The following is a 14,935-nucleotide window of genomic DNA, read 5'->3' as shown; positions in this document are numbered from 1 at the left end:
TACTCAAGGAAAATTCCCTTTTTGAAATAAGCCACTCTCGGCTTCCTCTTTCCAAAACTTCCAAAACCATGGAAAGTTAAAGATTTATTTCAAAGTATTCAAAATCACCCATACAACAATGGGATTTCATAACAAAAGTTTCTCGGCAGAGTCCCAAGTCTTTAGGGGAGAATAACATAACTCATTTTGCCAAATTCATTCAAAATCATTAAAATATTGGCTTTCTGATTTGAGTAAGCAAATAGGATCTAAGCCAAACCGAGTCATGTAATCATTTACTTCTTTCAAAGCCGCTTCCTTTACTTAGGCAAAACCAACTTCAACCCCCATGATAAATTCTAGAACGTTTCAACTGTTCAAAATTGTTTTAGTCTTGCAAGAATTCAGAATTCAAAGAGTACTTAAAACCTTTCTCAAAACATTTCAAAATGAAACTTGTCAATAGACATTCAGGTTCTTTCAAAGTCATTGAAACTTCTTTAATTGAAACCCCCAAGTCAAATTCAAAGGCATAAACCCTTTTCACATCCAAACAGCTTTAAAACACAAGTTTCATCTAAATAACCTTCTCCTGAAAGAGATACAATGCCTTTCTTAAGAAGCAAGACTAAATCACAATTTCCTCTTTATTAATTCATTTCGAAAGCATGAATCATCCTTTTCTCGATAATTCAAATAAAATAGTAGAAGTCTTTAACTCATCATTTTCCAAACAACATTTCAATAAAGACTCGGATTTTATAGAAATTTCGGCAGCACCTCCCCTAAAACTTGGACTTTTGCCACCCGGTTCGGGTCCCAACTAAACCGTTTCTCATTCCTTTTCAACAGCTCAAAACCAAAAATCAATTCAAAAGCAAGCTAAATCCAACAGTCGCCTCAATGGCATACCTCAAGGAAACCATTTCAAAATCAACACAATATCAACCGATTTAACTCATTTATAAAGCTTTAAAGAATCGGTTCAGCAATAAATCATTTATCAAAACCAGAGCAATTAAAGCAACCCAGGCTGGATTTCAAGAGCATTCTATCTTTCACATCATCAAAATAATTGACTCAATTCAAACCAATCCTCAACGGATTAAACTCATTTCAAATATTTAAAGAATCAACTTCAAACATTATATTTCACAAGCCACACAACAATTCAGCCAAGCCAACATCCATAATCATTCGAGTCAATCAAATAATACATAAGGCAGATACAATCACTAATTACACCATATCTCACATCAGTATCCATATGTAATAATTCCAATAATAAACTGTAGTTTTCGGAAAGCGCCCCTACCTCAAAATGCAATTCCATAACCCAAACGTCTCACAGAGTCCTTTCCTCCTCAACCCGAATTGCCGGCAACCAACAACTCGGCTCCACTTGTTTTCTCAACAGTTTCAGCAACTCTAATTACAACATACAACAACCGAAACTCAATCTTATAGCGATTAACGTCACAAACCTCAGCGTGAGATAACAGAATAGTAACCAAAAGGACTCTCAAATCGAAAACACTTACCGAAACTAAGAAAGAACGACCAAATCAAGCAAGGGTAGTCCCGGCGGTGGTTCTGGCAACAATCGCGCTACACCCGATGACCAGAATGGCAGCAATCAGAACTCGGACCTATGTTACCAAACCTCAGAGTCTTTAACCAGGCATAACAGGATACTGACTAAAAGGGCTTTCCGAAATGAACATGCTTACCGCAACAAGGGAAGAACAACTACACCGAGTGGCGACAGCTCCAATTGTATTTCCAGCTACACCAGGGCCACAACCGGCGGTCGGAAACGCAGGGACGTAGCTTCTCCGGCAGCGACAACGTAACTTATGACAGCCACTTCATTAAACACAACAGTTTCAGTGACAGCTTCAAGTAAAATTGAATTGGCAGCACTAGGAGGAACCAGAAACAGGGCAAGCTCACCAGAACGGCAGTGACCAGAAATTCTAGCGGCGGCAGAGGAATTCCGGCGGCATGAACCCCTTTTCTAACGCGGCAGCTCAATGGTGGACCGGCTTCCCCTCCACCACGTTCTGTTCTTTCCGCACTGCTCTCTCCTCACCAACGACAGTGACGGAGGCAATGGCTTCACAGACGAGAACAGGCACGACGGTTTCAGACCCTCAGCCCCTTCTCACTCGCGTACTCTCTCTCTATGTGTTTCAGCCTCGACGGCGACTCCCGGTGGACCAGCAGCGACGACGATAGCGCAGACAGCCGCGGCGGCGCGAAGAGACTGGCTCCATGGTACTGCATTTCGGGGATGGTGACTCGCGAGGGTGACATCGACGGCTCCTTGTGGTGGTTGTGACCCTCCTCCCCTCAGCGGCATCAAGCAGCGACGGCAAACCCCAGTGCCACCGGCGCAGATCCTTGCCTCAGTCTCGGATCTCACTCCTCTCGTCCCTGCGCAACGTGACGGTGTGGCGGCAGTGACACCCGCCGGCGCCGTCCTCCCCCTCTCCTCTCCTCCCTGCTTCTCTCCTCTCACCTTCCGTTTCTCCTTTCTTTCTTTCATGGGAAAGAAACGCTGCTGCTGAGTTAGGGAAAAGGGGATGAAAGGGGTAAGGGTCTGCTGCTGCGGCTGTGTGTGTGTGTGTGTGTGGGTGAAGGGAACCGGGTCGGGTACGGGTCACTGGGTTAGGGTTTCCTTATTTTGAAAATTAGGGTTAGGGATAATTTGGTAATTTCAAATAAAATTGGGAATAATATAATAATTGAAACTCATAATTAAATCCAACACTAATTATATATAGAAAATACTATTTGCTCATCAATTTCACAAATTATTTTTCATAAAATGCCCAAATCAAAATAATTAGAAATAATATAATTAAACCCCTTTATTTTTCCAAAGTAGCAGTATTAATATTTAAAATATTACTTATCTAATCCAAATCATATAAAATCCTTATTATTTCACAACTACCAACTTTATAATTTGAATATAGAAAATATTCCAATAATTATAAAATTGAATAATAATCATAACTTATCTCAAGTTCAATAAATCAAAACTTGCCTTAATTATCCTTAATAAAATAATCTCTGAAATTAAGGTTATAAATAACTATATGATTTGAGACTTGATCATAATAAGACTTTTCAAAAGTTCTGGGTCTTACATTTCCAATTCATTGTCGGTGTCCGTTGCTCACCACCTCAGATTCGGCCTTTGTTCTACTTTATTTTGCTTTTGCCTTTGTTTATGCTTCATTCTATTTTTGCTTCATTCTGCTTCTGTTTCTACTTTTACTTCTATTCACTATTTATGTCAAAAGAAAATTTTGATTGTGCTAAAAAAATTTGATTATGAGTTCTGATTATGTGTTTTGCTTGTAATTAACTGATTATGTTATGGTAAAAATTCTGTTTTTGATCATGTTAGTTATGGATTTGTGTTTATTATGACAAAAATTTTACAATAGTAGAAAATAAGCTTATTGGTAGAGAGAGGGTGATAACAAAAGAGAAGGATAAGGAGATGGTGGATGAGATGGAAGATGGTAAAAGTGGAAATTATAAGTGTAAAGTATGGATAAATAAGTAAATTCATACCTCACTAACGTTTTTTAGATGTTTATCGTTAATAGGGACTTAATTGAAAAAATTAAATGATATAGAGACTCAATTAAAAAAAATATAAAGGCCTAATTAAAAATTCGATAAAACTATAAAAACCTGCCGAATAATTAAACCAAAAATGAATTATCATAAGTAGTAACAAAAGATGTATTATATACTAATTAAATTTAGGTTAAACCATTGCACATACAAGTTGCATTTGATAATAATTGATGTTCTTTATTATCCAACATTTCCCCGGATTTAAGATAAAATGATGAACAATTGGTTGTCAGATAGTTTTTTTGAAATCTCTCTTGTGAATCTATAGTTAAGGGTGGTTGTTCTCATGCCATAATAATTTCATGTTCAACTAAGGTTCTTATTATATTGCTCCAATATGAATTATTTAAAGTATTATTGGAGACTCACTAAGTTTATGTTAAAGCATTACATACACAATCAAGTTGGCCTAATTATTGTTTACTATATACTTAGAAAGAAGTAATGAATTTCCATCTTAGACAAGATACCAAACTTGATGGGCAATATTAAGGCAATTTCTCACCTTTAATTTAAAGTTTTTTATTTTTATTTTTCAGTGTTACATAAATTTTTTTCTATTTATCTTTTTAATTTTTATTTTTACAAATTTAATTTTAATTAGGCATCCGATAATCCAATCCAATCAAATCCGATCCCACCCGAATTTAAATTGGTTTGAGTCCAATTATAAAAAACATAATAATCCGATCTAACTTGAACCGTCCAAAATCAATGCTAATATTTTATGGCACTAAAGTCAATATGTGTGAATTAATATGTATATGGAATAAAGCTACATTATTTTCAATGCTGTGATGGAAAATGTGAAGGTATATATAGTGCTTGTTGTGTCCTCTCTCCCTTTAAATCAGTACTTTCAAATTGTAAGGTTGAAGTCTCCTTCACTTCTTTCCTCAGTTCCTATTTGTGTAGGGATCACATCACTTATTCATTAGCTACAAGTCACATGCTTTAATTTAATTATATTATTCAATTTTCTTTTTGTATGAAATTAATTATATTCAATCAATTCTTCATAGCATTCAAAGATATAGTAGTACCTAAACAACTTAAACAAGTATAGAAATAATTCTGCGAAATTTTGTCGGTGACTAACTACTTACAAAAAACTTTTAAACAAATAAAAATGGTTTCATATGAATTTAGTAAACTTTATATATATATAAAGGGGGTAAAATTTAAAGATGGCAGATAGTTTGGTTTTTTAAATCTTAAACCGCACTTAACAATTATTTTAAAAGATAACAAGATTTTTAATAAAAAAATTACTCTTTTTGGTTTGTGATCTTTATTTTTGTGAGATTGATTAATATTTTTGGCAATATTCTTTTTATATTAATAGAATAAATTTATATGACACGTTAAACTGTTAATTTATCTATTAAAAATTAATTAGAATTAACAAATTTTTTTGTTAGGAGTCTCTTCTTTTAAGAATAATTGCAAGAGCTGTTTAGTTTTTTTTTTTAAATATATTAACTAAATTTATTGGGTAAAACTAAGAAATATTAATAATTTTAAAATTATTTTTATTTATAAAAATTAAATAAAAAATATATTAATGATTAATGTGTCACATAAACATATTTTAAAAAAAAAATTATTGATGACAAAAAGACTATCTATTCTTACAAAATTAAATATTAATGACCAAAATAATTTTTAATTTTTTGTTGTTGAGAAATTCATAATCCTTCAAATATATTATCAGCGTTGGACTGGGTAGTATTCACTTTTTCTTTTATCAATAATGAAATTGTCGTCCAAAATACTAAGAAATCATACTCTCGTTATTCTAGAATGTTTAACACCAATGAGGTGTATATTAAAACAAAATGAAAGACAAGAAGGTAAACTATAAAAAAAATGCTTCCAATTGTAAAAATATAACCTTGATCTACTACTGCATCTTTCTTTTATAATTAACACCAAAGATTATTCTACCAAATATCATTAACATTTTTATTATGCAAACATAATTTTACTATCAATATAGAATCTACTTCAATACTAATCTGATAGAGTAGAAACAATAACTAGCTTTTGACTCTTTCACTCTCCTAGTAGTAGTACATTTCATGTTTATTACTGCCGGAAATCACATGGAGAAATTAAAGACCAAATCATAAGCTACACAAATTAATTAATAACAACTACCATGAAGTAAAGGATCACCTAACTAGATTTTATTAGCATCTTATTGGAGACCAAGACTACTTTTACGGATTTCACTTAGAAGAAGTAGAAGTAGGAGAGTGGACAAAGAGTCACTTTAGATAAACAATTTAATTAAATTTTCTAAAAAATATATATAGATTTATATTAAAAATAGTTTATAAATAAATTATTTTATATTTAAAAAATTATCATAAAAATTTTTTATTTTAAAGTTGTGTAATAAATAAGAATGATAAAATAATTTTAAAAAAAAAAGTTAAATTTTTTAATTTTTTAAAAAATTCTTAAACAACTTTTCGAAAAAGTTAAAAACATATCTAAAAATTAAACTGTACCGATACTATTAATATTAATATGACTTTTTATAAATCAAGAACTAAAAAAAAATAGCTTTTGAAAATTTTTAAATAAACCTAAAATTCATTCTAAAGTTAAATTATGGGTTTTGTAAATGTCAATCGGATTCATAAAGTGGTAGCCTCTTAATATTGAATCTTATAAAAGGAAAAAACTTATGTTAAAATAAATAGTGAAATTTCTCTAATTAATTATATTTAGTTAGTTAAATTTCCAAAAAGAACATAATTCGTATAAGAGTAAGAAGAAAAAAGAAAAATAGATAACCTCAACAGTAAGTAGACATGGACAATAATTTGTAGAGTTTAGAGTTTACTAACACACACAAACACAATATATATATATATATATATATATATATATATATATATATATAAAGTAATTTTTATACGTACATTTAATTATATAATGTCACATCAATAAAAAATAATTATTTTTTATTAAAATAAATATAATTAAATAATTATTATCTAAAAAATATATATGAATAATTATTTAAAAAATAAATATAATTAAATAATTATTAAAATATAAATTATTAATATATTAAAATTAAATTATTAATTGATTTAATATTATTAAAATATTGATCAATATATTAAAATTAAACAATTAATTTATTTTTGTCTTAAAAATATTTTAAATTGATTCATGTTATTTATCTATTAGATCTGAAAAAATATTTAACACCTTTAAAACACATACACAATAACAATATAATTAGTTAAGTAAGTATTATCCACTTATTTATTGTTAACTCACTTATTATCACTATGTTAATCCCATTGTCAACCTACATATAATGATAGAATAAAATTGAGTCTACTTAAAAACTTTTTTTACAAAAATAATTAAATATTTTAAATACTAAAAGATTAAGTTAAAATTTAACCTAAATATTATCATCTACAACCATGCTTGAAAATTGTTGCGGGTCTACTGTTAAGTTCCATCATATATATATATCCATGATCCATCATCAAAACTATTGTAGCTTAACCTTATGCGTTTAAATTTACTCTAATTCTTAAAGATTCTCAAACATTTTGATGTCAGAAAATTGTCAATAATGATGACCTGTAATCAATCATCACTAGCAAGAAGATAAAGTTTCAATTTCTTTGTGGGTCAATAGTGAAGCATAATAAAATTAAAACTTATCTCTCAAATAAAGCCAACATTGTTTAAATTTTACCACCCTTCTGTTTTAATTTGGAAAAAGAGTACTAGGAATCTTGTTCAACTTAGCTTCTTCCCTCTCTCTCAATGTTATCAATTAGAGGACCCTTATAAAAATGGCATAGGGCCAGGTCACTATATATAGAGTAGCATAGACCATGCACAATTATTGAGGTAAAATAATGTGAACTTTGTAAAGTACTAATAATGTGTAACAAAGCTTAGAGGGGTAGTAATTATGGTGTATACACCTTTATGAAGGTTACACTACAAATATTATATGATGTATTCATCTCATCATTATCATTAGACTTATCTAAAATGCAAGTAATTGACCCATTTATTAAAAATAATGATAATTTTAAAGATAAAGTATATTTTTTGTGTATAAAATTTGGTAAAAATTTTTAAAATAATTTTATTTTATTTTAATTTTTTTTTTGCATCAAATGCAGCTAATTTTTTAAAAAATTTAGAATCAGTTCAATAATAATTACATAAAAATAACCTTTAATGAGGAACGAATTTAAAGGAAGGCAAGTAGTGACCTTGATCTCCCAATATTTTGAAGAAGTATATATATAAAATATGTGCTTGATAAAATAAAAAATATTTAGTGATTTTATATATAATTAATTTTAATAATATAATAGGTTTAAGTTTTAATTATTTTTTTACTAATTTTTTTATTTAATTAATTTTATATCATACACTCAAATTTTTATATTTTTTAAATTAATTTTTATATATTTATTTCTATGGATATAATGACTTATATTATTTTATTTTAATAATCATATTGTCTATTTTAGATATTTTTTCTTGTAAAAAATACTAAGTTTTTTTCTAAACTTATATTATTGTTGAAAAAAACTTTTATATTATTTTTTATGATAACTTATTTTGACTATAGTTTTATTTTGAGAAGTGTATTTTATATTCTATAAGAGTATTGGTATTTTAATTTTGAGATAATTAATAATTTATAATTTATTTTTAAGTTTTTAAAATTTTTAATAGAACTAATCTTAATTAAAAAAAATATGTAACAACTTTTTAACTAAATATACCATAAAAGTATTGGTATCTTGTAATTTTATAGAGTACTATTGATATTGTTATATTTATTTTATGTAATTTTCATATCAAAAATAAAATTATTAAAAAAATCTATAATTTTTTATATATTGTTAAAAATTTAAAAAAGTAATTCAGTAATTACATATCATGTATAAATTATTTTTGTATAATAAAAAAATACAAAAAATAATTAAAAATTTTATATAAAATTCAGTCCACGCATATCAAAATTTTTGGATTCATTCCTGACTTCAACACAAACAAATCAAATATAATTATCATGTATTATTATTGGATTAGTCTTAAATTTTTTAAAAATTTAGCTATCAAAAGTATATTTGATGCAAATCGAAAATTTTTAGCACAAAATTAAAATAAAATAAAATTTAAGAATATTTTAAAATTTTTATCAAACTTTAGAGATAAAAATATACTTTATTCTAATTTCAAATTATATAAAATAATTTCCATGTATTTAAGTTTTATTAAATTAAAATTTAAATAATTAAGCTCTTAGAAAATAATTTAAATAATGCTACATCTCTAATTTATTTATTTTACACCAAGCCAAATCCCCCTTTTTCAATTTAATTATTATTAGGTACAATAAAGTGGAGCTGATTGCTTTATTGTATGTAGTTGTAACTAACAAGACAGAAGAAACAATTAAAGCTGCCTAATAACATGCATATGCATATCATCATCAATATAATTAAAGAGATAATGGAGCTGAGAGTAAGAGAGGCAAGAGCATGGTGCTTTGATTTTCTTTATGGATTAGTGGAAGTGGATATGAAATTATGAATAAAGTTACTTCAATTGGGGACGCAAAATGTTGGTGAGACCTTCCTTATTATTGGCTTTTTCTCTTTTATTTTCCTATTTTATTTTAAATTATGAACTTAATAATTAGTTTATTTCATATCATTCCTAATTAAACTTTTGTGTTCTAATTCTATATATGCCCCCACACATGCATGCACACGCCAAATGTCTGGATATAATGCCGGCAAGTGTGTGGCATGCCATTAACATTATTATAAGTTTATATATTGTGTGCTCAACTTTATTTTTTCTCTTTTTTTTTTTTTATTCATCAAGCACCATTTCTTATATTAGTTTATATTTTGTTTTAAGATTAAAGCTAGACATGTTCATTTGTAGTTTTAAAAATCACTTTTAAGTGTAGGCTTGGTAATGATACCTTATTGGATTTCAATGAATCATGGTAATTTTTAATGAATTTTAAAAATTATTAATTGTTTCATTTTAAATTTTTAAGTTTATAAAAACGTATTTTTTTTTTTACAAAATTTGAAATAAAATATAAATTTTGGATTTTTAATTTTTTATTCTTTTTATTTTATTTTATTTTATTGAATCCAAACAGCGTATTTCTTTATTAGCACTTATGTTTTATAAAGAGAATCTTAAAAGTAAGAATGTCAACAAATTGTGGAAAACAGAAAAGTATAAAATATATATAACTGATTTGTTCATTATTTACTTAGCATATATGCTTGTTACTTATTTCACTGATAGAAATATGTTTTTCTTCTTTAATTTCATAGCATATGCCTGGAAATTAAAATAGTCCTGCTTGTGAAATTTGACTGATAATATAGAATAACGTTAATAATAAGCTTTTTACACAAATTAAAAATTAATGAATTTTTTTATTTAAATAAAAGCTAAGTAATAATTGAATATTAAATTTTCCTTATAACTTCTGAAGTTAAATCATTTCCTTAATTCAAGTTAAAATTTAGAAGTGGAAAATTAATTAAAAATAGACGGATTAATAATAGTTAAATATTTTTAATGATATGATAATGCATAATTAAAATTTTACACAACAGAAAGCTGATATTGATAATACATATCAAAATTTAAACTTAATTGATTCTTATATCAATTACAGTAATATTATGTTCTTATAATTCAAAATTGTAGGACAACTTTAAGTTTTAGCAACAGAAGTGATATTATATTACTACATATACAATTTAAAGTTATGCAACAAAATAAAGGCACTAACATATTGATATTTATAGGAGATCATAAAACTCACTTCTAAATTTTATTTCATGTAAAATTCATCACTTTTAAAAGCTTATTATGAAATGACTAAAAAGTCTCATCAATCTACAATAATTTATTATGACAAAATAGTTTCTAAATTAAATCAAAACGATTTTTGTGATACACCTAACATTATTATAAAAATGGATAAAGTATTATTTTAGTCTTTATGTTTAGATCAAATTTTAATTTGATTTCTAATATTTTAAATATTTTATTTTAATTCCAAAAAATTTTAAATAAATTTAATATTGTCCTATTATTAAATTTGACTAAAATAATTAACAAAAAAATTTTACATTACTGATTATTGATAGGTCGATTTTATTATATTTATGTACTGAAATTAAATATTATATTAATTTTTAAATATACTAAGTGTTTGTATCAAATTTAATTTAAAGATAACATTAAATTTATTTAAAATTTTTTAAAATTAAAATATAATATTTAAAATATTAAAGAGTAAATTAAAATTTAATTCAAAAGTTGAAAATCAAAATGAATCTTTACCTTTAGAGGTAGGGTATATGTATGGAGATCTTATTTTCATTCTTAATTAATGGAGTAAGCTAATCAATATATAATAGAGTATGTTATTCTATATTTGTGTCTATATATATAGTACATACTTAAAATAAAAACAAAATAAATAAATGAAAGTGGCAGTGTCATATGCCATATAGTGACGAGTGACCACAACTGTCGGTAGCTTTAGATCTCTCCATAGTCTACGAACAAAAAAAAAGGTGTTACTAGAATTAAAAAATTAAAAAAAAAATTAAAAAGCTTTATGGTGGTGCTGTCATTAAAGGTAATTAGAGAATGAAATAATAATGGAGAAGCTTTTTAACTGTCTACACTATGTAATGCACTTGCTTTTCTTGCTCAGGTCTTTTTATAATTCTTCTTCACCAGTCAACCTTGTAGTCAAAGTCAACGAGGCACTACTCATGCCTTATCATTCATTCCTTGAGAGTTGAGAGTATTTTCAATTCTTTTTCCTTTCAAATCAATTTGGGAGAAAATTTTTAGTTATTATATATGTGCATGTATCATCATAATTAATAGGCGAATAATTTTTTTTCAAAGATAGTACATTATTCAGTAAAAAATAAAATATAAAAGTGTTTAAAATAAGATAGCATGATAAAAAATAAAAATCTCCTAAAAAATACATTGATAGTATTCATTCAACAATATATAATCAAACTAGGAATAAACTAGAAGAAAGAAAATAATAAAGTGAACTAAGTGAAACTAAGAATTATCCTCATGGGGACGACGAGCTAGAAGAGAAATTTTTTGGATTTCACGAAACAACTTAACGGAATTTGCGAGAATGGCAGATGACATTGAAGTGCAATCTTCAAAGACTAACTGATTACGTGCTTTCTAGCAGTGTCAGCAAATAATGACAAGCAATTGAGGGTTTCGGTCAGCATTCTTCAACGAGTTAATCATCTCTGTTGTTGCAATCTATCATATCCAAAAATCATCAAAGCTCTACAAGGGAAGACAGTCTCTAAGAGAATTTTGAGACCATACTTCTTTACTTAGAAAGGAGTAGAGCAAACAGTGAGTGATCGTTTCTGTTGTGCTTCCTGACAGTAAGGGCATGTTGGCGATGTAGATGGGCAGCAGCAGTGGATCTGAGCAAGGACCAGAAGACGGTCATGTAGAGCTTTCTAAATAAAGATATTAACTTTGTGGGGCAAGTTCAGCTTCCATAGTTCAATCCATGGCTTCTTCTGCTGCATATGATTAGGGAAGAGTTCAAGGGGCGAGTGGTAAAATAAGTAGCCGATTTTGTAACCTGAAGTAGTATCATACTGTTTGGAATTATTCAAATCCCATTGCAATTTGTCACGATCCTCATGAATTTTAACTGCAAGAATCCTATCAGAAACGTCTTGGAAAAATAATTTTCGAATGAGGCTCTGATCCCAAATCCTGTTTTCAGTAACTAAATCTGTCACTCGTGGAACAAGATTGGAAATAACCCAACTATTTGGCATTGTCGAGATTATTAGAGGATACGGAGAAGGTAGCCACAGATCCTCAATAGTTCGGATATTCTCTCCAGTACCCAACGCCCAATTAAGACATTTTTCAACTATCTTTCGGTCTTCCAATATGCTCCTCCATCTCCAAGAAGGTAAGACTCCAGTTTCTGCAGTTATAACATTACCATTTCTATAGTATCTTCCTCTCAAGACTTTGGATAATAGAGAAGTTGGCTGTGTTACCAGTCGCCAATACTATTTTTCTAATAGCACCAAATTCTGAATTCTAAGGTCTTTAAATCCAAGACTTCCTTTTCTTCTTGGGCGAGTCAGAGTGTCCCAGCTAATCTAAGCCATCTGTCTTTCAGAGCCTTTTTGCCCCCACCAAAATTGAGAGAATAGAGAGTGGATTTCCAAAATTAAACCATCAGACAATCTAAAGCAAGACAATGTATAAATAGGAATAACTTCACCCATAGTCTTAAGCAATACCTGTCGACCTCCTGAAGATAAAAGACTATGTTTCCATCCTTGGATTCTCTTTCGCTCCTTCTCTTTAATCACACTGAATGATGCCTTTTTAGATCTAGATATCTTAGAAGGCAAGCTTGGATATTTATTTTGAGCCTCAATGTGATTGATATTTAGAGAGTTAGCGAATTGTGTACGAGTAGTAGAAGGAGTGTTGTGGCTAAAAAATACAACAGATTTATTAAGATTCACCCTCAGACCACTGATGTTTTTATAAGAAGTCAACAAATGCAGAATGTTTGAACATGTCTCAGGGTTATCCTTACAAAATAAGATGGAATCATTAGCAAAGAGGAAGTGATTAACCTTGGGGTTTCGTTTGTGAACCTAAATACCTTGAATTGGTCTGTTTTGTTCTACTTTGTGTAGCAAGAAGGATAGACCGTATGCATAGAAAAGAAAAAGGTAGGGAGATAGAGGATCTCCTTGTCGGATACCTCTATTTGGTTTAAAGAAACCATAGGATTGTCCTTCCACAATGAAAGAATAAGAAACAATTGTCACCAATTTCTGAATCCCATAATTCACGAGGAATCAAAACCAAATTTCTCCAAAATAAACCAAAAGAAAGTGCCATTCCACCCTATTATATGCCTTAATCATGTCTAATTTTAGAGTCATTTCAGTTATGAGCCCTCTTTTTTTGTTTTTTAAGTAATACATGCACTCATAGGCAATTAAGTTATTGTCAGAAATTAATCTACCTTTAATAAAAGTACTTTGCATAGGGCTAATTAGTTTGTTCATAATACCCTAAAGTCTATGTATAATGACTTTAGAGATAATCTTATAAAAGACTGAGAATATGCTTATTGGTCTGACATGAGTCATATATTTAGCATTTGAAATCTTGGGGATAAGACAAATTCGAGTGTGATTAAAATCCTTCAAAATCCTGCCTCCTGAGAAGAAGCTCCTAACTGCTCGCAAAACATCACCACTGAGGATGTTCCAAAAGCTTTGAAAAAATTTTACTGTCATATAGTCATCTCGCGGAGCACTTTGAGGATGAATATTAAATGTAGCTCGTTTCACTTCCTCCAGAATTACTGGTCTTTGAAGCCTACAATTCATGAAAGCTGTAACCTTAGGTTCCAAGCCAGTAAAAAAAAATTCAGGATTCTCATGACAAGAGGAGGAGAAGATGTCTTTAAAATATGCTTCTGCCATGGAAGCTATTCCAGCATTAGAAGTCGCTACTCCACTGTTACTATTATTTTGTTGCCAAATTCGGTTTCTCTTGGTACAATTTTTGAATATATGATGAAAGAAAGTCGTGTTTTGATCACCAGATTTGAGTCATTTGATTCTAAATTTATCCTTCCAATAAGATTCCTCATTTTACAATGCTTTCTCAAGTTTGTCTTTCAATTCTAAAATGATTTCACCTTCATGAATTCTTGATAAACGAAGTGCCTCTAATTCAGACTCCAATAAATTAATCTCCACCCTCGAATTAGATCTATTTTCTTGCTGCCACTTGACACTCTTATGCCGATATCACTTTATTTTTTGGGCTAGGATATACATGGCTGATCCTTCAATCTATTCATACCAAATCTCTCTAACATTCTGTCTTATTTTCTCATTAAAATACTATCTTTCTTGAAATTTGAACCGTCGTTTAGACCTCTCAGTTCTTGGGTTAGAGTCCAAGAAAAGAGGAGAATGATCTGACCTTTGATTCGGAGAGTCTAAAAACTGATGCATTAGGATAGAGTTGTTGTTAGTCAACTTCTACTAGGAACCGATCTAGTCTCTTTTGTATTAACTCATCACCACTTTGTCTATTTGACCAAGTGAATGGTCTTTCAATCATACCAATATCAATAAGAAAATTATCATCAATAAAACTATTAAAAGTCTCAATAGAGGAAGGAGAT

The sequence above is a fragment of the Arachis ipaensis genome, chromosome B1 (genome assembly GCF_059453495.1).
Source record: "Arachis ipaensis isolate K30076 ecotype BB chromosome B1, ASM5945349v1, whole genome shotgun sequence".
NCBI classification, from domain to species: Eukaryota; Viridiplantae; Streptophyta; class Magnoliopsida; order Fabales; family Fabaceae; genus Arachis; species Arachis ipaensis.
This window is presented reverse-complemented; position numbering follows the sequence as displayed.